The sequence below is a fragment of the Larus michahellis genome, chromosome 3 (genome assembly GCF_964199755.1).
Source record: "Larus michahellis chromosome 3, bLarMic1.1, whole genome shotgun sequence".
NCBI classification, from domain to species: domain Eukaryota; kingdom Metazoa; phylum Chordata; class Aves; order Charadriiformes; family Laridae; genus Larus; species Larus michahellis.
In genome coordinates, this window is record NC_133898.1 from 24,751,900 (window position 1) to 24,776,875 (window position 24,976).

Here is a 24,976-nt window from a genome sequence, read left to right on the forward strand (position 1 = left end):
TCGAGCTACGTCTTTTTGAACTCCTGTGTGCACTCTGTGCTTGGCAATTTGTTCTGATGACAGGCTTTCAGAATGTATGATTGCATATATTATCTACAAATATACGTATTATCTATGCATGGTAATATGCCTTGGGAGGGCCACCTTCATCTTATACTACACTCTCTGTATGTATTGCAAATAGGTTTAGCCTCTGTCTGCATTCGGTCTACACGGTTTGACCTTTGGTTAGCTGTGCTCTTCAGCTCTTTTACTGCTTTTTCATTAAGGAACCATTTTCACTTGTCTACCACACGCATACTGCTCTTTGAGGGTGGGGGGACACAACCAAAAAACCAAACCAGCAGGGGGGTGTGGGAGCGTGGGGAACACAACCAAAAAACCAAACCAGCTCTATTTCTCACTGTGACTTTCAGTTTTATCTGTTATAGATGCTGGGAAGATTTTTGGTCTGAAGAAGTAGTTCAAGAGTGTGCACAGCACCACTCTGAATAAGGGAGCGGAACAGTTGTGATTACACCCTTGTGATACAGGAGACATTCCAGCTGTTAGAAGCTAGATTCTGCTGTGAGCAGCTGGGGGGACTACAGCTCCCTCTCCCTCTGCAGGTGAATCTGTCCCACTTTATGTTCAGCAAAATTCAGGAGGACCGAACTCAATCTGAATTAAAGGAACAGCCCTTAAGATTCCTATTTCTCTAAAACTAGAAAACTGTCTTCAATCACTTACTCTTTAACCTAAAGGAGTTTAGACAATCCAACATACTTGGTTTTAGGATTACCCAAAACCTTAAATTTTCATGTTAGCAAAAGAAATTTTTCATCTTTCAGTTCAAACCAACACACATTTCTGGTTCAGCCACAAAATCAAAAGCAACACAGTTAATCACGGCTCTAATGACTTCTATTACAACTCCCCAATTTGCTAACTATTCAAAAATTAAAATCCCATGACTGAGTTCTACACTACTACGTAATGCTAGAGCAAACGGTCTCAGCTGATCTCTAGTTCCTTCTAACGAAGGAGGAATACCCCTTTCCCAGGTGGTATTCCTCATGCAAGTACACACAGCATTCAAACGACCTTCTGGGAGTTTGCAGTCCTCTCCATTTCTCCCACTGGAGCCTACGGTAAATCTCGATTATCACACATGCCAGATTCAGAATCGACACAGAGGATTTCAGCCTCTCCAATTCCCTGACACAACATCACTCAGGCCAGGAAGATGTGCAATGCTGCAGCCAGCATCTCCTCTGCCAGGCTCTGTTCTGCACACTAAACAACTCCAGTGGCTTCATTTACTCAGTTTATTTTTTTTCCCTGGTCTAAGACATGGTTTACTCCCAACTCCAGTCATTGAATATCAGTCCCTTAGATGCACACATGGGAGATTGTTTCCTCCCTCTTGCCACCTGACACGGTATTCCCTCCTCTTTGTGCACACACAAGACTATAAGGCAAGCCAGCAGCTAACAAAAAACCCACCCCAGTGCAATGTGTGAACATTATAGTAGATCACAGCCAATTACTGCAAGAGTTTTGATTATAAGCTCAAGCCAATTCAGTTATAGGTTTTCAGCATATCCCTTTTTCTTTTTCCAATGAAACCAACTCATACTTCTTTCTTTCTTCCTTCCCCCTCCCCTTTCTTTTGTTCAGAAGTTGACAACCTTCAGTATAAGAAGAGAAATCCAGCCCCTGATCTCCAGAGTCTCAAGAGACATGGATCACTGCTGTGATCTTTTGTGTCAGAGCGCCTTGATGCTGCCAAAGATACAATTTCCCTACTTGGTCTTCATCAAGATTCCAAGTTTCTGAGATTCACAGGTTTCATTTTATTTTGTCTGGCATAACATACTTGAGAATGGCTTCTAGCAATATCAAGGAAGCAAAAGAAACACTTTTGGTAGGTGAGCATACCAGCTGTATCCACTGATACACAGGCAGCATACAAAAGCATTGAGTCCTTACTGATGGGTGAGAATACATCAAAATCTATAATGGTGCCCCATGCAGAGCTATATAAATATTGATAGCAGGCCTCAGGGCTTAGCTACGGACCTCTGAATTCAACCAGGAGATCCCATGGAAGGTTAGGGTATGCTTTTGATACCAAAGAAACCTCTTTCAAAAGACCCAAGGCACGAGGGAAAGACAGACCACTGCTTGCATTCTCCAGCCAGCACACAGCCTCGGCGTTGTTCCAAGTCAACAAAGCTGACTTCTTTTTGTCACAGTCAGCAACAGAAGCCAGAAAATGACTCTTACCGCCAGCTTCTCTTTCCACAGGCATCAAAACACCAAAGGGACTCTCTGTGGACTTGTTGATTGCTTAGCCAGAAGCTTGTCAGGACTTCCTGGAACAAGGAGGACATGGAGGGGGCTTTGCACCTTTGGTGCTTCTTGATTAAGTCAGAAACGCACATCATGAGCATGCTGTGGTGGAGTTACGCAATCAAATTAAATGTTGTACCGAGTACCCGGTCTCCTTCTCTCTACCACGCCCCCTCTGACAAACACACACAGAGTGCGAAAACCCACTGCAACAAGTCCTAGAGATCCCTCAGTAACCCAAGTGTTTGGTTCTCCGTTAAAAAGGAAAGGCTTTTATTCATGCTACTCCCCGGTATCTTCAAGGACAAGAAGCTCAAGGTCATCGCAGGCCTGAAGGCCTTGAGTCAGAACAACAGCGCAACTTGTCTTTCCATGGGCTGTCCTGCTTTGTGAGCTGTGGCCATGTTGGAAGGAGACGCAGGCGGAGCACGGCTGTCAGGAGCAGCGTGCTCGGCAGACGTGACACTGGCCCCACACACAGCTTCTGCTGCCTGTGCTTGTCAAGGTGCCAGGGCTGGATACAGTTAAATACCCCACGGTGAGGGGAAAGCCCCAGGGATTTTCAAGCCGCAGCTGCTACGCCATTTGTACAGTGGAGAAAAGCCTTAGTAGGTAGAGAGGCGCAGAAGGAGCTGGCAAAGGATTGCAAGTTTTCTTTTGCTGTCCCTTTTCTAGGCAGTGGCAGATGATTTTGCTGTGGAGTCTCAGGTGTCCTGAACAATAGCTGCAAAGCCTGTCCCTGTTTTGGTGGTAGAAAAGGAACTGGCTTTCTGGGGACAAAGGCAAGTCAAGCCAGTTCCAGACTGTCATTTTTCCTACTGGCTCATTCTGCTCAAATCACAAGCTGGAAAAACTGGAAAGGTAAGCAGTCCAAATTAATGGGAACATCAAGTGAACTGGTTTGTTTATGTATTGGTTTAACTGGAACAGGGAGCACAATTCCAGCTTTGGGCACTAGCTTTGCAGACATTCCCTTAGCTTACTTTCTACCTGAGAAAGCCATGTGCAGGCCCAAATTATTCCTGGTCTGTGGAATACATCCTCAAAACACATCACAGTCTCTTGAAGCTTCATGCCTGCATGGCACCCATGACCACAACTCTTATTATGGGATGGCAACATTCATATCCTACCAGCTCATTCTTCCAACTCCACATAATTAGGAAGGAAAAAAAAATAAATCAGAAACGACGCAGAACAGGAAGCTGTCTTTTTCCTCACACCGCTCCTCATGCATTATTGTTGCCACATCTTACCTGTAGCATAGCCTTTGCCCACCAAACCAATATTTTTCTTATGAAAGAAGAAAAAGCAGTTTTTAGGAGTTGTAAAATGGGTAGGAAATAATCAATTTAAGCCTAACGATTAAAAAATCCCCAGGTATATATTTATAGTTAATTTCTACCATAGAGCAGACTTCACCAGATGCTCAATTGCATTTCATCCTTAAGAGCAAACAAGGGCTCCTGCAGATTAGACCTTTCCAGCAGAGCTGTTGCAGATGGGCAGATCGCGGTGTCCTGCTAACTATCACCGAGACCACAGCGGTACAATGATTCTACTTACTAAAAGCAATAAGTTAAAGTAAGCACCACAAAGGGAAGAAAAGTGGCATGGATCTTGCACATCATTCCTCTAAAAATTCTTTATAAACTGCAGGATGGACCCACATTCTGTGGATAGGGAAATTCGAGCATAGCGGCTTTGTTACAAAACTCAGTGAAAGAGCCAGTGCCTAATACCCCTGTACACCAGGGCTGGTCGTCCCCACCTCCGGTCTGTATGATCAACAATCCCAGAAACCAGGTGCTTCTGCATGCTCATTAAAGACCTGAATGAGAACATGAACGAGTCAAACTGCCTTGCACAGTTTAAAACTACTGCATGACGGAACTGCAAGTCATTGCCATTAGAAGTTTAAAAAAAAAAAGTCCACACCTGCCAAATACAGCTCCATTGTCCACTGCTGAGTTTTAATGACAACTGCTGCATCTTGGAAAGCTGTTCAATAATAAGGTACTACATTTCCCCTCCAGGACCAGAAATCAGGTACTGTCACTTATCTATATAAAAGGCACACATAGGAAAATATCCTACAGCCATGTGGCTCACGCAGCAATCAAAATCTTGGACACCCTCTGCACACAGAAATTTGCTCTTATTACAATATATTCCAGTTGGTCAGCACGCTAAAAATCTCCACTCAAGATTTCTGGCTTTTCCAATTAAGCTTATATACAAAAAGCCTTTTTTCCTCTAACGACATTGCCATTTATTGCAAAGCTATGATGAGTTCTTATCTCATTGTGGTGCCCCATGATAACTCATTATTCACTGAACTTCACTTTTTGATGTATGAGGAACAGCAACATATACTTAAATAGCTCTATTTAAACTGGCCCTATAGTTGAAACAAATCATTCCAAGAACAGCACTGCATTACAGTTAGAACCGCTCAAAAGTTTAGGATGTGATATTCCTCAGTATTCACAGAGCTTAGTATCTTCAAACAGAAATTACTCAAGCTGATGTATCTCTCATTATTATTAAGTCAAAGTTCTTCCAAACGAGAAGGGGATGATTGATAGTCAGAGATTACCAGGGCTAACACAGTGAGAGATCACACTCTTTATGGCCACAAGCAAACCTGGGAGGGCTCAGTTCCCCCAGAGCCAAGCACCCTCAGCATCCCTTGTCTGAGAGCCCCAGCATCTCCCTCATTCAACACCAGATCTATCTGCTGCTGACAGGTAACACAGCATTGCCTAGTCCTTCTAGGCTATGGGTGCAATGCCAGCCTTCACACTTTCCAAGAGGGAAAAAGAACCCACAAAAACAGCAAAAAACTCCACGGCCAGAAAACAACACATGCACCAGCATAGCTCCAGGCCTCTCCCCCATCCCAGTTACCCTCCAGAAGGTAAATGCTGTGAGATGTCAGGACCTTTCCAGGAATAAGAAACACTGCTTGGATCAGGTTCTTTGCTCTACCTAACACTGATGGGATTAGCTTGAGAATTCAAATTGGACATAGGTTAGAGGTGGGGAGTCCAGTTCGGTATGTCTAGAAAAAACTTTGGAAAGTGAAAATATGGTCATTGGCCTGGCCTGTTCACTTCTGTCTTCCCAGATTAGACGCCTATGGCACACTGGTATCGCAGGACAGAAGGAGCCAGATTCACATGCCCTGAAATTGCACCTAAGTCCCTGTATCTTTTATTTGCTTCCAGCTGACTCCTGGCCTTCAAGCACAGAGCCTTAGGTGGGATTTAGGCCATAAGAACCTGGTCTTCAGCCTCTTGGAAAGTGGAAATACCCACAGCTGACTCAGGCTGGAAGATATTGAACACCTTACACCTGCTGAGTGTACACATACAAACACACACAGCAACCCAATTCTTCTGCCTCGGGGGTCCCCACACTTTGAACTCTGACCTGTCACACAAAGAAAAGCAGAGATGAATTCATATACATGGAGCATGTTGCCAGCAGACACTGCAGGCGAAGTGTGCAATGCGAACAACCCCCGCCTGCTGACCATGCTCTGCAGGATCCAGAAGCAAGTTTTCGAAGTAAGACACTGTACGTATCACCCCTTATCCCTATTACCGCTGCACTGCTTACCGAAGTCAAGCTACTGAAATGTTTCCAAGAGCATGGGGAGCGTTATTTCCTTTCCATAGCTGTTATGTATCAGGAAAGATCGTAACCAGATAGCATCTCAGGCACAGGTAAGAAAGATGGCAAAATGAATGTACCCAAATCTTTTTCACACGCAAGCACACACCCTGAAATAAGCCAGAAATGCTAATCGTGTTTATTACACTATAGTATAAACAGCAATCATAAAGCTAAAGAAAGTAACAAAGTATCCCTGCCTGAAGGGTCTCCTCCAGGCTATTGTCAGAGGAAAGATAAAAGCAGAAGCTTGAGACATAGTGAAAGAAAGCCTCTCCCCAGATACAAAGTCCAGCACTGAGCCCTAATATGCAGGAGGACTTCAGTCTCCAGGGCAGAGTGGCTTTCTACGATACCGTTTCATATCCCAGCTCCAGAGCATCCTCCCAAAAGCACTTTGGGAGGGAGCAGACATACCATCTCTCTCACACAGCGTTCAGCTTCAGCAGCGTGGGAGGGTTCACAGTCCCTACCTGCAGTGACAGTGCCCTGCCTCCAAAGGAAAGGGGCATAGGAACTCTGCTGCAGAAAGCCTACAGACCCCATCAGCCACCTCCATCTCCCCCAGCCCCAAAGCACACTAGGGAACAAGTTAGTACTTCACACCCCTAAGCTCAGCATGACGCTGCCTAGAGTCAGCTAATAAGGGATGTTAAGAACAGGGCTGCATCTTAAACCCACCCATCACAAAGAAGCAGAAAGGAGCTTCCTCCATCCACACACTATGACAGGAACCTGCCTTTCAAAAAATCCAAAGTTCCTCACTTCATATACGAGGCACTAGCAGCAGTGGCCACAAGTCTGTATCCTCCATGCAGCAGAGCAGGATTTAACTCCCTCGGGTGAGGCAGACTGATGATTTCCTCCCTGCCATTCTCACCCCAACCCAAGATGGCTGAGGTCTTGCAGGAGCAGTGCCATAAACCTCCGGACTACGCTGGACTACACAAGATGGAGAGATGACTCTCAGCTCCAACAGCAGAAACGAGCCTGCCTTGCACAACAGACACTGGTTAAAATGCAGAGCGGAGAGGCTTTTCCTGTTTGCACAGGCACTTCCCAGACAGAAGGAGCCACTGGTCCCAGCTCCGAGAACAACTGGTCCAAACAGCAGCACATTAAATGCACCAAAGGCCCTGGGGGCAGGCAGCATATCCTGAACTCTCCTCTACCTCATCTCCAACTGTTCTTCAGAAGAAAGAACTGCAAAGACACAAACAATCCCATGGGCATGCATTTGTGGTGAGTTTCAAGAGTGTCTCAAGGAGCATCAGCAGAAGAACATCCAGCTTCTACATTTAGGTTTGAGCTGCATATTGAGCTGGTCACTGCTGCAAGACGAGGACATTTCCAGTCATGCTCAGCAACAGAGAAAGATAACAATAGATTTGTACTGAGATTAAGGGGCTCTTCTTTCTACTGCCCATTCTGGCAACACATTAAACACCCCTCTGCAAAGTGATGGGCAATAAAATTCTTTCTTGACATCACAGGAACACTTGAGACTAAGTTAATTGAGTCAGGGCCTTGGTCTTTTTGCAAATCAAATGAAGGACAGGATATATACAAGGTAGACAGTTTACATGAACAATGTTATGACATTTTTTTAAATCAGGCTTTTTCCCTTGTGTACTCAATACTACTAAATTTTGCCTTGTCCTGTGGAAAGCACACAAGGTTAGATGCAAAACAAGGTCTTCTCCCACACTTGATGTTACACTGGCAGTGCTAGATTCCTTGCTGCTCATCTTCCCACACCTGGGGATGTTCCATGAGTACCCCACTGTTCCCCATCCACTCCATGTCACACTCTAATAAAGAAAACCAATTTGTCGCTGTTACTACCACTTCCCAGTTCTTGTGCCGCTGAGGAGGCACCACAAACAAAAGTGAACAACACGCAACTGCTCTGTTTGCGTGTCCTGAGGACTGGCTCTGTGCGCTGGTGCCTGAAGAACAAGCACATTGCAAAAGCATTATGTTTCCAGTGGCAAGATGGATGGGAAAAGCGCCAGCCACTAGCTGTAACCCTTTTGTCATGCCAATTGCTGGCTGCTATGAGGATGTACGTTAGATACCTCCTTAGAAAAGAGCTCTGCATCTCATCCTTCCAGATGGAGGAGGAATGATTCATAAGCACACAAGCAATGCTAGAATGACGGCTGAAGAGAAAACATTTGCTTTTTGTTTTCCATTTTGTGTTACAGACATGCTCGGGGCCTTAATCGCAGCAAAGATTGAACTGAAGACGATGACACTTTGTGCCCCAAGGAATGCATGTGCAAAACCCCAATGCTACTTCTCACTGGTCTTGTCAAGCCTCATGTTGCATGTGCACACCTCACGTGCCTTGTTCCCCTGCTTTCTCATTTTCACAGCATTTCTCTGCATAGAACATGACAGAATAACTCCACTTACACAGCCATCACATCGTGCAATGACAAATGCAGGGGAAAGCATCCAAGAGACCGATCAGGTGTCAGGAGCTCTAAACTGACCAAGGACTGACTTGTAATGCAGAAGCAAAGCAAAGGACCTCTTTTCTTTCCAGACACACCAGGGACCCAAATGCACACATTCACTAGGCCTAGATGGCTGATAAATGCAGAGCAGACAGAAGGCTCGGCAGTCAGAGCACTTGTCTGCACGGTGCCCGTTTCTTTCATGGAGGCCACTGCGCATATCCTCCTGCCCACTTCACGTGCACAGCACCTTTGCCACATACTGGCGCTCCTCTCAAGGGCCCTGTGTCCCATGAATCTCTTTCTGTTTCTCAGTACTAACCTGTAAACTGCCACCTATTTACTTTCCTCTGCCTCTCTCAGATTTCTGAATTCCTTGGAGCAGAGATTATCCATAAACACCTGGCATATCCTGAGTCTTACTGCAAGTAAATAAACAAACAGCAATGCATAAGTACACAATATATACATTAAGCCAGGCATACAGCAGTCATCTCTGACAACAAAAGTAAGGGCGGTAGCTTCTCCCTACAGACAGTGGTAGAAAATTTACACTTTGGAGTATATCCACTGACCAGGAAAAACATCAGATTCGCCTTCCCTGCCACCCACTTCCCTCCTTCCCCCATCACATGATCCATTTCTGAAATCCATGCCCCACTTTTTATTATAAGTTATTCTAATCAGTTTTGTGGCATGGCAAAAATCCAGCATAACCTTCAGAAATATGCATGCACACGTTGGCTATACAGCTTCTTCATTTCATAGGACCCTTTCACAACAGCCTGGTGCAGAGTCTGGGAGGATTTGGCAACCTTTCTTAGCAGCACCCCCATGGTGGTGACCCTTTCCTAAAGGGCGCTAAGATGCTACGCTACTTCCTCTCTTTGTAAAGGAAGGACTCTTCCTTAATCTCTCGTTAAAGACACGAAAAAGTGTTCAAGCGGGGATTTTTTCTCTGCTGTTTTTCAGGTTGAAGAAGTGTGACTTGGGGGTGGTAAGGGGTCTAGAAATAACATCTGCAGTCTGATGCAGAAGACCTTCTTTCCTACCCCACCCTCTTCTGAATTGAAAGATGTAAGATAAGCTGGGCAATTGCTCCAACTCCTTCAGAATCAGGTATAAAGTGGGGAAGAAAGGGTAAGGAAAAAGAAAAAAAAGAAAAATAAAAAACACAGAAAGGCCCCAGAGATGATAAAGGTTCGTAACTTTTCTTGGGTAAGGAGCACAGGCTACTTTCGTAGCTCTTGAAAGAAGCCCTACACAGTTGTTCACTCATGCTGCAACAGCTCCAGAAAAAATCTGGATCTGTGGCTTTCCCATAAAACTAATAAGGAGGTCTGAACCCCACTCTGGGGAGGGAGAATAAAAAAAAAAACAACAACAAGCAATTTAAGCACAAAGCACTACCATCTTGTTAAATAATATGTTAAGAGCTCATCTGCAAGTCTGTCTTGGCCAATGAGGGACATAAATCAGGAAGACACAGTAATACTCCCTAGCATGCAATTAGTCACTGCTGAAAGCACTTTAACTCTGGATTTCTTGGATTATAACATTTCAAACACTGTTGTTTCATAGGAGTGACATGCTAGGTGTCCAAACACCACAATCAAATTTTGCTACCAGGACATTCGGGCAATGGATTATCACAGCAAAGGAAATAGATATTTTATTCTGAACAAGGGAAGACTACCTGGTTTTGAACATGGCAGGGGACAGAATAGAAGACTATACCCAAGATTTTTTTTTCCTCCCCTCTTTTGGCCTTTCCAAGATAGGAATGCCACAAAAATCTGCCAATCTGAAAGACAGAGTGCCTTTCCCTACAATTTTCACTGTAATATCTGAAAACAGGGAATAAATTTAAAATATTCCAAATCAAAGGGCAGTTAAGACAGCCTTTTTGCATTGGCTGAGTGCTGGAAGGGTGCCCTGGGCATTTTCCCATTGCATATCTGGCTGCTAACTCTTTCACTTGATACCAGGCAACAACCATCACCAGGCCTAGAGATATCAGCTCCGTTTAGAAACTTTACTATCAGATATGTTCCCTCTCACAGGAAGGAGGGCCACTTACCTTCCAAAACCTTCAAATTAGCAGGTTCAGCAAAAGATTGGTGCGTTGCTTTAAAAAGGTTTAACAGTTTAAAGGTTCTCTTAAAAAGGCTACAGCTTTTACCCTTACATCACCACAGAAAACCTTTATACCTTAGTTCTCACATTGTATCACAAACCGATTATTAGCTTTTTTAACTTCACTAACCTTGTTTGGTCTTTGTTTTTTAAAGAGTATTTTGGTACCTTCAACACCTACATATGTACTTTTTGGTGCATGGTATTCAGGAGGCCCTGATTCTGACCTCAATTTCTTTGGCAAGAGACAAATATTCCAGCAGAGAATGAGGGAAAACACTCTAAGTCTTAATAACATCCCTGTGATGAGAGGTCACTAGTAGCCATGACATATTAAAGATGAGAAAAGACTAAAACAGAGAAGACAGCCAAATAAATAGAAGAACAAAAAAAAAAAATAGAACCGAGCTCCACAAAGCATAGAAGAAGCAAAAAACCTGCTTTGCTACAGCACAGGGCACGTGTCTGAAGCTGATGACACCTGAGTATTATTCCTGGCTGTGGTCCTGACTCCTTCTGGATGACTGCACCAAGTCATGTCACACCTCCAACAGGCTCTCCCTTCACGTTTTCCTCTTGGACTACAGGTCAGCAGTGGTGAACCTTTTCCTTGCCAAGTGCAGAGGACACTAAATATTGCTGGCATCCCGCACCTCAACATGTGCCTTAGTACTACATGACAGCAGCACAATGGCTCTCCATACCAAAAACTGAGAAGTGTGGGCCACAGAAAACAGGAGCTGGATGCCAGTCCACCCAGATTTCACATTCCCACTGTAAGCTTTTTAAGGAAGGATCAGTTGCTATTTATTTGTACCCTGTGTAGAGCAGTGTTATTCAGAGCTGTTGATGTGATTCTATAAGCAAGCAGCAACACTGGTAGTTGATTAAGACTAGAAAGAACAACAACAAATGGAGGAAAAAAAATTGGCTGGAAAGAAGTGGAGTGAATCAAAAACAACAACAGAAAAGGAATTCTGTAGGACAGAAAGAAGGAAAGCAGACAATGAAAAGATACTTAGAAGAAAGGAAACTAAAAAAAGATAACCAAAAGTAAAAAAGGCATCCACAGGAATATCTGACTTCATTTCAACAAAAAACAGGGTGTGTTTTTTTTCTTTAAATGAGAATTTTGAATTTCGATAATCAAACAAGCAGTGTCTTATTTTGCCCCACAGCAAATATATGAATATAGACTTTTACATTTTAAAGAGGAAGAATCCAAGCTCTCAATGCACTTGTCCTCAGAGCTAATGCTTTAACCACATTAGTAACAGCTTATGAAAAGACAGCAAAGTGACTACAATTCCTTCTCTATCTAGAAGCTATTTTTTCAAAGTCACCATCACTACTGTAATTTTGCAGTTATGAAAGACTTTATCCTCATTATTTCTTGGGACCTTCCTCCCTAATTCACATAATAGGAGCTAAAAAGGTTTGGTTCAGGTTCAGACGAGATCTCTTCATCCCTGGGTTTTTTTTCATTTCTGTGTTCTTAAACCGTCCTTAACTGGATACTCGTGGTGATGCCAGAGATACGAAGTACTGTGGATGACTACAACTACAGGCAAATATTTTAAAGAATCAGGAATTTACTTGCATACTACATTACTCCAACTCCCCTGCCCTTCCTGTGACTTCACCTGCTCATAATCATTAGAAAGCAGAGTGTCATTTCTAAGCTGTAGTTGAGCACTGAAAGCACCATGCTGGCCCTCACTGGCTCTATTTAATTAGAGATTAGCAGAAACAATAAAGCATAGGGAGAATATAAACATAATGTTGCCAGTTTCTCAGTAAAAAGGTTTGGGTTACCAAAGAGATAAGAGGAAGGCTGCCTATTTTATCTGCGCAGCCGGACCGGCAAGTTTACATTCACTGGAACCACGCCCCCATCAGAATTCCCTCTGAAATGTCAACACAAACCATATTATTAATTTTCCAAGTTGCTGACCTTTACTGTTGCCTGCATCATAAACCCAGCATTTTGAACTCTTTCTGTTCATACAAGAACATGCTCTGCACGCCTCACGATAGCCGAGCTCCGTACACATGCTGCTCGCATGGCACAAGACAGACGTTCGCTGCAGCGTTCCTGAAGAAGCTGCCGAGTTGGACCTTCCTAGTTCCATAAAGTCTGCCGGATCACCATTGGTTATGCTATCCACCACTACGGCAGCCCGGTTCCCCTCAAAGCTCTTAATGTATCTTTGCTTGAATAAAATGCGTCAGAGTATTTTGTGAAGGGTTGTAGCATGCAGATATTCTAAAATAAAATAATTTGATTATGAACTTAAGTTTAATTCTCAATCAGGAAGAAGGAAAAACAACAACCCATAAAGTCCTTGGATTCGAAGACAACCATTCCCATTTACTGTTCCTCCCAATTAAAATGTTTTTATATAGACCATCAGAACTGAAGGTATCATACGTGTTACACAGTGCTCAACATAAGGCTGTCGATCTGTCATTTCTCTGCAAGCACTTAATGTGATGAATGATCTGATTACTTGTCTTTCTGGTATAAAAGCAGGAGAAGCTTTGAGACAAAGAAATAAAGGCCAATGCATATTACAGATCTTACAGTGATTAATATCAGCCCTCCTGACTCACATACCTGAAAACAGTTAAGGTCACTACTTCTTTTTTATTTTTACTGTGGATTTCAGTATGTCTCATCAGCACCCTCCAAACACTTGAGATAATTTAGTTTAAAGCAGAAACAGGAATGTCAGGAACATACAGCATTTAGGTTACAATAAACAATGCCACACCAGCATGTCATAAGAAAAATAAGTGACCTTCACTCTTGTCTCTGCTGACAGACAGACACACTTGAAGCCACTTGCAGGCCAGGATGTTAGTGTGATTTCTGGAAGATAATCTAATAAATAAAGGTTTAAAAGAGTTAAAAAAAAAAAACAGACTACTTATTGTCTGAACTGAAAAACCTGCCTTTCCAAATCAACTAATGGTTTGGCAAGCGTACACGAAAGGCAGACAAACAAATAGCATCTTTTCCTTTAAACATGGAATCTGCAATAAGAAAGAAATCAGCGTTTTATTGATTTCCATAATACCATTTCTACAGCTTAACAAACTCACTCAGCTGCTAATGCTAATTCACTGATGCTATGGAGCCTTCCCATATAATTATACACCCTCCACTTCGCTGAGCCCCAGGGCGCTGTTTCTAACTTTCCAGAGGACCACTGCACTGAAAGTAGAAACAAAAAAGCCCTCTCTTTCATTACCCAAAGCAAACTGCAAACCAAATTTTCCTTATTTAAATGGGAAATTAGAGAGACTTAATTTTTAAGACAGAGAATAGTCTGCCAGTCTGCGTATATTTTCAGGCTTGATATCGTGACAACAAATTCTCATGTAAACTCTTCTCCCCACCCCATTTTTTTTTTTCTTCCTGAGAGTACGCAACAATGCAACGACGTATAAATATTGCAACAATTACAATTTCTAGGGAGAGATTATAAAGTCCTTCTCAGCTCAGAAGTGTTTCAAGGGGGTGATTCAGAATCAGACATAGAGACTTTTGTGAATGTCACTATAATTAACATTTTAAAAAAACTGTAAAATGCTATCATTGCTATAGGGAATATTTTATAACCGAATGTATATTTCAAAGATATTTTTGAGAAGTTTTTCTTTAAAAAAACCCCACCCTTGTACACCTTCTAAACCAAATTAAAGGAAGATACCTTCTCAGAGTTAAAATCCAAAATGTCCTAAATAATTAATGAAGTAAACGCTGCCATTTTTTTTTCTCAATTTCTCAAACAAATTCAGCAGTCCACAACCAAGCAGACGGCTCCAGTGTACTTCAGTGTGAGTTTTGCTCAATTAGGGACTGCAGAATTTGGCCCAATTAATCTAGTACTGTCTATCTGGAAAGAATGTGGTGTAACTCCGCAGTGTAAACACCCTCCCCGAATGGCTGTACCTAGTCCCCTTTCCTGCTCCCCAGTTTACCCTGCCTTGATATTTCAGATCCAACCGTACTGTATTCACCATCTCCATCAAGATTCAATGTGCCGTTTGAGCTAAAAGAGCTTAATTTTGCTATGGTTTCCCATGCATATATTAATTTGGAACCGGTTAATCTATTTCCTCTGAGAATGGTGAAATGTGTGGATTTTTGTTCAACAAACAAACAAGTTGACAGTATCAATACAGAGTTGGAGAGCCTCTAAAAAACAATCTAGTTTGCATAATTAATGTTAATTACAATAACATCTCAATCAGTGACACAAAAGCTTAGCAATGAACACAGTCATACAAGGAAGTGAAAACATGAAACAAACATGAAAGAATTGTGTCTTGTTCTGAAAGAGTATCAAGCAAACTTTCAAGACATTTATAAATAAGAACATAAAGGCAGAAGACAGTTCTGCTTTGTTAGACATATTTTCTTTACGGGCTGCTTAGTACGGAGCTTTCTTCTGAGATTGTAATAAGACAGTGGATCTGAGCTGTGGACACACCAGATAATATTATCTTTCTACAACATCACATCCAAGCCATTATCAACTGCTTTAAAGAAAAACAACCGAGGGCCTGATCCTGCTGCCAGTGATTTCAATAGCAAACATTTAAACAATGTGATGTGAATGTTTGGGGGTGGGGGGTGGTTCTGGAGAAGGAGGGGGAAAAAAAAAAAAACAAAACCAAAAACCACCCCAACTTGAACACCGCATGTAGGTATGGATTCCCTCAGGCACAGAGGAATTTCAGGACAAGATAATGAATTTTTCAACAATCTTTTTCCTACTTTCCATAGCAACAAGGGAAAGCTAAACACACAGAAAACTTACCTGCCTGTTTCACTGGTAGCAGAGAAGTCTTAAACAGGGCTCTTTGGGTACGGTCACTTAACAGAGCAGCTTTACATTTAATCCTCAGAAGTTTTCTTCATGACCCAAGAAAAATAGTTATCCGATATATTCTTATTTCAAGGGAAGGGGGTGGGGGGGAATAGTTACGAAAAAAATAAGCGCCGCTCTACCTCACCCAGATTGGTGCTGTAGTACACAAGTAGTCATACAAGCATCGCAGGGAGTACTTGCGCAGTAAAGTACCACTCAGCGTGAGTAAGGGTGGCGTAATCGGGGCTGATGAGAGAAGGCATCGGAGCTCCTCACGTCACTACTACAAGGGCCTTTCTGAAAACAGGGGTTTCTTGATTACTTTTCACATCAATGCAAATCCACTCCGTTAAAGTTAACGAAGTTACACTGGTGCTAAACTATTACCAGAGGAGAAGCAGGCCCACTTCATATTGATTTAAGACCTCAAGGACCCCCCCATAAAGGCAAAATAGCTGACATTAAGGAAGTTTGTGGGTTACAGTAGGCAAGATATACCTTGGGATAAGGAGTGATTTTCTACTTGGTATCAATCTCAGGGCTGATTTTTTTTTGTTTCCCTCCCTCTCTTTATAGACAGAAGCAAGACAAGATTTGCTAAAGACTTCATTTCCTCTAGAAATTCACTGATCTTAAGCATACTTGAGACTACACTTAAGTAGTCACCGACTAAAGCCATACTTTACTACTTATTTAGAAGAGTGCTTGTCTTAAGAAAAGAAACTTCTTGTGGAGGATTCTCATAATGATGCTGGCCTTTCCTCTTAGGAAAAGTTCAGTAGATTTATTTTTCAGATGTCTGAGAAAGCTGATTTTGGAGTGCTGTGAGGTTTGGTAAACCTTCAATTCAGCAATTAGTTTCCATACGATATGAATTACAAAGATCGAGCAATTAATATTAATTACTAAAGCCAGCAAAGTACTAAGGCTTCAGACACCCTGTGTATGGAAATGCTGCTGTACTTGCTGGGGTTTTCCATGTATCTGTTTTATTTTAGCTACCCTGAATGTACAGCACATGGGAACGTACACTACATTCACATTTCTAAAAATACATTATGGAGGGGGAAAAAAAAAAAATCAATAGCAATGAAATAGAGACATAACCGTTCTACATGAAGTGCCCCCAGTATCAATCCAAGCCACCAAAACACCCCACTGCGGACCACAGCTTCGCCCTATGATGGATGGATTTTCCTTCCACACCAAGTCAAGCCCAGGTAATACCGAAATACCTGGGCATGACGGGGTGGGGAGGAGGGATGGTGCACCTGGAAATCAAAAAAGCTGGGTTTCTCTGTTTTTTTTTTTCCCCAGGGGGGACTGTGGCCAGGGCCCGGTCTGGAGGGGTCTGGCCCAGCGGCTGGACCCGGGTGGTTTTTGGGAGACCCTCGTGTCCACCTTCACCCCAGCCTCAACTGCTGTCTCAACCAGGTGGGTGAAGGGGGAGAAAAAAAAATAAAACAAAAATCACAATAAAATGTGTCATCGGCAGCATGACACGCATTTGTAGTTGGTAACGACGCCGGGGTTTTATATGTTGTATTTTGTTTTTTGTTTTTGTTTTTTTTTTTCCACGTTTCCCCACCACCACCACCTTTCTTTCCCACTCTGAGGGGGAAAAGCGTCTCCCCGGCCGGTGCCAGCCTGCGCTGCGAGGCGACTAGCCCCCAACTTTCAAACACTTGCCAGCCACCGCCGCCTTCCCCGGGCAACCGGGGGCTGCCCTGCCCCTGCCCCAGCCCGACCCGCACCACCCCCCTCCTTAAACCGTCACCCCCCCAACCCAGAAAAGAGCCGGCAAGGCCGTGCCCGGCACTCACCCGCTCCGGGGGGCTCCGCCGCCTTCAGGACCGTTGAGGGAGGCGTTGAGGGGAGCGTGGGGGGTGGCGGGGGGTAATGGAGAGAGGGGGCGCGGGGACACACACACGGGTGAGGAAATTAAACCGGAGAAAGGGGGCGGGGGGGAATTAATTTAAAACGAGCGTGCGGCGGGGCGCCGGGCTGCGCGACGGAGGCCAGGCGCTGAGGCGGCTGTGCTCTATCCCATGCCGCTGGGGTGGCCCCGGGCGGCGGCAGCAGCCGAGCTGGGGGGGAAGTTGTGGCCGCGGCCGGCGGGGAGGATGTGACAGCGTGACAAGTACGGCCCGCCAGCCATGTACCGGGGGAGGAGGAGGCGGGGGAGGCGGCCGCCGGCGCGCAGGGGGCCGGGGCAGCCCAGGCAGCACCGCCCGCCCGCACACGGCATTTAACGGCGCTGACGGGCCTCGCCGTGACTCACACACGGGAGTTAGTCACAGGGCGGGACCGGGGAGAAGGGAGGGGGTGAAGGGGAGGGGAGCTTGCCCCGCCCCCTGGGCCATCAGCCAACCAACGGGACGTCGCGTCCCGGCGGATTGGCGCGTCGGCCGGCCAATGGGAGTGCGGGTCTGCCGGCAGCGCCGGAGCGCCCCCCCCCCCCTTCGGCCCAATGAGTCTTCTGAGGACACTGCCGCGAAGTGTTGGGGAGGGACAGTCCCCCTCTTCCCCACCCCGCGGGGCGGGAGCTGCGCCCTGGCCTGCCGCCGCCGGCCAATCGATGTTGAGGATTGGGTTGATGGGCGACCCGGCTCGCCCAATCACAAATGGTGTGAGGGATAGCGTAGGGGGAAAGCGCCTTCTCCCGCCCCCTCCCCGGGAGATGGTCACGCAGGGAGCGGAGGGCGGGGGAGGGAGCGTGACTGGGGCCGGCGGCGCCGCACGGCCCGGGGAGGGGCGTGGGCATCCAGCCGGCCCCGAGGGCGGTGGGGCTCAGCTGGCTCTGGTGTGAGGGCGGGGGTTACCTCAGCGGGGGCGGGCATCGTGGTGGCCAGGGCGGGGGTTACCTCAGCGAGGGGGGGCTGAGGCGGGAGTTACCTCAGCGAGGGGGAGCACCGAGGTGGCCGAGGCTGGGGTTACCTCAGCGAGGCGGGGCGGAGGGAACGGGCCCGGCGCCTGTGAGACCCCGGGGAGGGGACCCGGGGTTGGCTGCCGAGCGGGGTCGGCGGCCGGGAGATGTCCGGGGCGGAGAGGGGCTCGGCCCGGGGCAACGCGGCCCAGCCAAGGTCGTTTCCCGCGGGAGGAAGGAGACCGGAGCTGGGGCCTGCTCCAGGGGAAGCCGGGGCGGCCCCGCTGGCACCGGCCGGGGAAGGGCTGGCCGAGCGCCGGCCGGGAGGTAAAAAGCCTGAAGCGGGGTTGAGGGGAGGCCGATTGCAGCCAGCTCGGCTGTGAAAACCTCAGCTTCCATTGGGGCCCCGCGGTTTGGAAGCGGGACGTTGTGTCTTTCTTGTGTTTGACAGGTGTCACGGCTCAAGATCTGAATATTTCCACTTCCCCACCTTTTCCTCTGTTGGTTGTGTCTGTTGGTTTTGTTTTTTTATTCTGACATTTTTAGAGAACAAAGCTCATTTCGGGTTCCGGTGTGATGTCGAAGTTAGACCAAATGAATGAAAAAAATAAAAGTCATAGTGCTGACAGATGGGTTACAAAGTGCAATTCCTCTTGCGCTGCTGGGGGAAATCAACAGATAGGAGCGGTATCAGTAGTGTGAAAGAGCAACACTGTTTTCACAAGTGCTTATTATTGGAGGAATTTATTTTGGGTAGAGTGAGGAAGTAATGCCCACTAGGAGTTTCCAACAAATACTGGAGCCTTACCAAAAACTTCATCCCGGTGAAGGAAATTAGATGTTCAAATTGTATTTCACTTCTTCATCTCTACTTAGAAACTCTTAAATTAAGACTTGGGTTTTTTTGCAGTAAAAGCATAAAATAGCTGGTACACTTCTGTAAGATAATGAGATAACACTATCAGAATAAGGGACTACATTGGCATTTTCCCAGGCTGAAAAAAATACACAGTTTTGTTTGCTTTAAAAACTTGTTCCTTGGACAGAGTGCTATAAATACAGATTATTTTTTTTTCCTTATTTTGGCATCCACAGTAATTGAAGAGCTGAAAAACTGTAACCTGCAATAATTCGTTCTTGTTTTTCACTTTAGAAATAGTGGGACTAAATACAGGGAGCGAAGATTTCACAGCTCTTCATCTATAACAGTAATGTTAAATCACACACACACAAAAAACCCGTCTTTCAGCGTTGGCTCTTAGCATCTCAGGCATCATCCTGCCAGCTGTCCATAGTGTCCTGCAAGAAATCCGGGATGGACGGTACTCAAATTGCTCTAACATGAAAGGGAAAGAAAAATAAGACCAGCAAGGCTGTAATGTCGGGGGAAAAAAGGAGAGGGGAAAAAAAAAAATGGTGGCGTGCAGCTTTGGTGGGGTTTCAGTGGGATTTTTTTTCCTTCATCAAAGACAGAGCAGGAGGGGGGGTCTTAGGCCTTCTCAAGCATCTAGCACTGGCACACAGTGAATTTTAAGAAATTAGCTGTATTATTTTGTAAGGTTTTTTCCAACATGACCTTCATCACACTGGGGCTTCGGGGAGTTTTCCTTACATGCAGAATTCCTTGGGCAGTGGCGCTGCTCTGCTCATCAGCTGCATAAAGCCATAAATCTTTCAATTCTAAGATAAAATTGGGAAAATAACGATGTTTAATAACTACCCCATCTTCCCTGCTCCTTCAGCCTGCTTTGAAAGCATCTGAAGGCTTCCCCACCCCGACTGGCGCGTTCATAAAACTTTGAGGATTTGTTGACTAATATTTCCTTTCCCATTGGAATCTGCTGAGCTCTGCTATTGTAAATGCTCTTGCTTTAACTGCTCTTGGATTAGAATAAACTGAATCCACCCTATTGTTATTTTATTGCATTTTATTTTACGCGTACTGCATTTTGCTCTTCTTTGGAGTGTTTGGCTGTTTGCATAAGATTGATGAAAATGAACTTGCGTTTTGTTTGGCAGAGCCCTGTTTCCACTGAAGCCCAAAATGTAAGGATTAATTTCAGCTAATCACTGGGAATAACAAAGGATTTTAGTGAGTGATCCCCGTATATGAATTGATAGCAAAAGCAGAGAATTTAAGATCTGGGGGTCGTTTGCAGTTTTGTTTTTTTTTTTTTTTTTCCTTCTTTTCCTGCCATAGGTTAAAATACTTGGAAGATTCTGCAACCTGCAGCAATGCTCGCACACAGATTCCTGCTCAGCAACTTCTGAATGCTCTCAAAAGAGGGCTTTGCATCGGATTCGGTGCAATTTGGCAAATAACATGAAGAACAGAGTATTTACTATTCAATGATAGCGAGATAAATATATATACGCATGCACACACACACACACACACACACACCCCCTTCAAAGAACCGAAAGGGGTGGGAATTTCAGGGTAGACGGTCTTTTTTTGTGGTTGTATCTTCTTTAACAGCAATATTCTAACGGAATTGAGACAGAAATGGAGCTTGCAGATTTGGTCACGATTGCTTCTGGAGGGCGAAAGTCTACAAGCAATCATCCCGCTCCGCCGCTACAACCTACTGCGGGGGCTCCGCGTGCCCACGTGCTCCCAGAGACAGCAACCGAGCTAATATTTCATATCATCGCTGCGCTGCAGCTTTCCCAATAAACAGCAGTTTTTCTTCAGGGCCGGCGCCGGCGAGGAAGCAATTATCTGGCGATCTCGGCTTTTACTTTTAAAAGAATCTCAATTTCGCAGTGACAGAGAAAAGTTTGAAAACACGGCCCGCTGCCCAACGTGATTTCTCTTTGGGGCTGGTTTGTTTTTTTTTTGTTTTTTGCGCGTTTGGTTGGTTTGGGCCAGTTGTTTAGGAGCACGTTTGCCTCGGCTCAACCGAGACGAGCTACTCTTTAGTTAGGCTGGGTTTAGAAATTACAGCATTTACACTGAACTCCTTCAAAAACTGGTTACAATTAAACTAGAGTCGGAAGGCATGTATCGTGTTCAAGGGAACACTTGCTAAAAATACTCTTTTGAGCGTGCCTGGTGGATAGCTTCCACGCAAAGACCTCCGAGCCTGGCTTTTTTACCGCACGATAGCTGTTTACAAAATCAGGTTGTTTAGTTAGTTATTGACCTCGGGGAATACCTTTAAAAACCTGCAAATACTCACTTATATATGAATAAAAGCAGTGAATTTCCTTCAGCTGTATTTGCTTTTCGAAAACATTCCAGTCAATTAGATTAGCGGCTAGAAATGTTTATGGAAAGAATTTTAAGCCCATTTTAGAGGGTATTCATGGAAAGCAAAATTTTTATCTCAAAAACACAGTCATCTTACCGGGTGTTAATTTATGTTTGTCAAGTCAGGGAAATGCAAACCAGTATTATACGTCTGATTTGTTCAGGTCGTGTATCTCTCCTGTTTATCCAGCCCTGGTCTCTTTTTCGGCCGTTAACTGCTTCCGATTCCTCTGCTGTGCCAGGGATGGAAAATGTAACATTTTATTTGTTCGCTTCACACCTTCTGCATTTCCCTCTGAACAGAGGGCTCCTTTCTTGAGCAACAGTGAAAGCAAACCGCTATCACAAAGCAAACTTGGGGCCCCGGAATATAAAACCGCTCCCTGCAATACTTAAATTCCTTTGAAAACCATCCTCTGCCATATGTCTATAAACACTGTCCAGCTGCAACGAGCTTCTAGATTCTTGGAGACCATCTGAATTTAGCAAAGAAATAACAACGCTGCGTGCTGAGATAGAGTCAGTTGCCATTTTAAACCTTTCATGGTAGATCTTCAGATACTTTTTATTCATTCTCTCTTGGCAATTGTTCGGTAGAACTGGGAACAAAGGTGTAATATACTTACTTTTCTTAAACGAGGTTCATCTTTCTAAATGGTTATATGAAAATTATTGGGTTTATTACAGGACATACAATATAATTGTGCAGTTTAAAAGGCTGAGATTTAAGTTCAATGTCATTCCTACTGCCACATTATCAGGCTAATGTGCGTGCTCCAGCAGTTCAGCTTTGTGTTCCTGATCCCTTCGCTTAGCAAATGGCCCAGAGAGGAGATCCAGAGCTCTTCTTGCAAGAAAACAGACCTTCCTTTACCTAAAGGGGAAAAAAAAAAAAAATCTCAAACAGTTTTTATCTCAAAAGCATACTGTTTACACGCGGGTTTGTAAGCTGCCCCTACACCTTACACCATGCCACTTCTGCTGGTTAACACTTTCGGCTGTCCGAGCTCACTGTGTCTCTGCACAGCACTGTCAAACACCAACTTTTCAAGTAATTTTAGAAGTCAAATCACTTCAAACATCTTGTGAGTCCTTCTGCTCAATCAGCTTTATTGCCTGGTTTACAAACATTTCTGATCTAATAAGTGAATGTATAATGCGCCGAGTTGCTTGTATTATTCCATTACCAGAAACCATGTGGCATTTATTATATAAAAATACAATACTGAACACTTCACTCTTAAGTCTGAAGTCCGAACCACAGTTTAAACATCATCTTTCCCCCCCCCCCCATATTTATCATAAAAACTAGCAGAACTTTCACACTTTTAAATGCCTAATGGGTATTTGTTTCCAGACTTCCCCAGCCAAGTGCGCCAGAAGCATTAGGATTACCTGCAGCACCTCCGTATTGCCGGCTGCCATCTCAGCTGTTAAGGCTGTTAAAGGCAGAGGCCTTAAGGGTTTTCCTGCTTAGGAATGGAGCGGCAGAACCGGGATGCCGACAAAAATGCACGAAATAATAGCAGTGAACCAAACGCACTTCCTCTGTCGAACGCCAAGTGCTAGGTACTTGTAGCAGGGATGCTCTCGTGTGGTCCCTGAGAACAGGATTTTGTTGTAGGAAATACCCGGTGAGAAAATTTTGAACACAAAAGTTTGAGGAAACTAAGCTGCTTGTGGACAAGCGTGCTGAATTCAAGAGTAAATTACACCCTGTGAGGTGTTTGTCCAGCTCAAGTTGCAAGTCCCTCAAAATCAGGATTTTATCATAGGATAGCTACCAGACATTCATTGTGAGCCGCGACCACCGATTCCTTACACATCGCTGCTGGCAGAAAGTAGGGTATAAATGAAAGGAACAGTTTCAGTCATATGGCAATTGGGCAAAGTGCTTTTACATCTTAATTGTGCTGCAGAAAGGTCAAGGCTGTATCTGTTTCGGTGGAGGGATAATTTGCTTTTATGGTTTATGAATGTGCTTCTCCAACACTGAAGAACCAAGAACTGGAGAATAAAACAAAATTTTCCTGCGTAGGCTGACAGTTCTGATCCACTTTTAAAACAGCCCTCTGGAGGCTTCCTGAAATTTTACCGGCTTATCCCACATTTCCAGGGTGACTGTGCGGTTCTTAAGGCAGGGCTGGAGCATCTCCAGGTTGAGAAGGATGCAAAAATCATAGAATCACAGAATGGTTTGGGTTGGAAGGAGCCTTGAAGATCATCTAGTTCCAACCCCCTGCCGTGGGCAGGGACACCTCCCACTAGACCAGGCTGCTCAAAGCTGGCATCTCTGCAGGCCTCAACCCTCCCCGAGGGATGTGGCTGGACTTGGTGCTCTATATGCCTCCCCGGCAGCGGGAGACAGCCCCGGAGCCTGCCAGTCTGAATAGGAGCAGGGCACCATACAAAAATCGAGAGGTAAAGTGATTTACTTTACTTAAGGATAAGACTCCTCTCTCCCGAGAAGACACTCCTGCGCCCCTTGATTGCTTTATCTCTGCAGGTGCTGATGGAGCTGCAAGGAACTCAGTCTCTCAGGCAGGGCAATGGTTAATTCAACAAGAAAGCAGAAGGAAAATGTCTTGCTGCAGATTTAATTCCCACAGTTGTCCTCGCTTACCTCTGTTGTAAACCTGAGGGCCTGCATGCAGGCGGGAATGTCTCTGTTAGAAATGCTTCTGACAATAAATATTGTGAAAATCAGCATTGCTTTGTTAAAAAAAGAATGGATGTGCACCTCCAGTGACCTCTATTTTTCACTTCACTGGAGTGATTATAAATGGCTTTACTTCTCCATCAATGCCTTTGCCGTGGACACTGTTCATTGTTTTTACCTCGCTGCCCATACCCAGGTATGCGGAATTTTTCACTCACGTTTCCAAATGCCGCCTTTGCCCCGAGCTGGGATGGACTGTGCTCCTGCAACAGTAGTTTAAAACTTATTGCTATGGTTATCTATGCTGAAGAAGTGCCCAGGATTGACGCACAGGTACTGCACTGACCATTTCCATGCTCAGCTTGGTCCTCATCGACCAGCATGGGACCAGGGCAGGGGCTGGAGAGATGTGTGCGTGAAATAGGGTGCTGGGCCAGCACCCAGTGGATCATAGAATCATGGAATGGTTTGAGTTGGAAGCAACCTTGAAGATCATCTACTTTCAACCCCCCTGCCATGGGCAGGGACACCTCCCACCAGACCAGGTTGCTCAAAGTCCCATCCAGCCTGGCCTTGAACACCTCCAGGGATGGGGCAGCCACAGCTTCTCTGGGCAACCTGGGCCAGTGTCTCACTACCCTCACAGGAAAGAATTGCTTCCTGATATCTAATCTAAATCTCCCCTCTTTCAGTTTAAAACCATTACCC

At 44.9% G+C, this 24,976-nt stretch overlaps 1 protein-coding gene across 3 annotated transcripts in view; it reads right to left on the bottom strand.

The window, feature by feature from the left end:
* Positions 1-17,778, bottom strand: part of SERTAD2 (SERTA domain containing 2) — an 82,685-nt gene extending 64,907 nt beyond the window's left edge. The window contains exons 1-3 of one of the 3 annotated variants that reach the window (XM_074579252.1): positions 17,314-17,689; positions 15,631-15,787; positions 15,440-15,534 (exon numbers count right to left, since the gene is read on the bottom strand). The gene's annotated coding sequence lies outside the window, so the exon portion shown is untranslated. Of the gene's footprint in view, positions 1-15,439; positions 15,788-17,313 lie in introns of all 3 variants that reach the window. The other 2 variants (XM_074579251.1, XM_074579254.1) reach the window with 2 other exon arrangements.
* Positions 17,779-24,976: the final 7,198 nt, after the last annotated feature.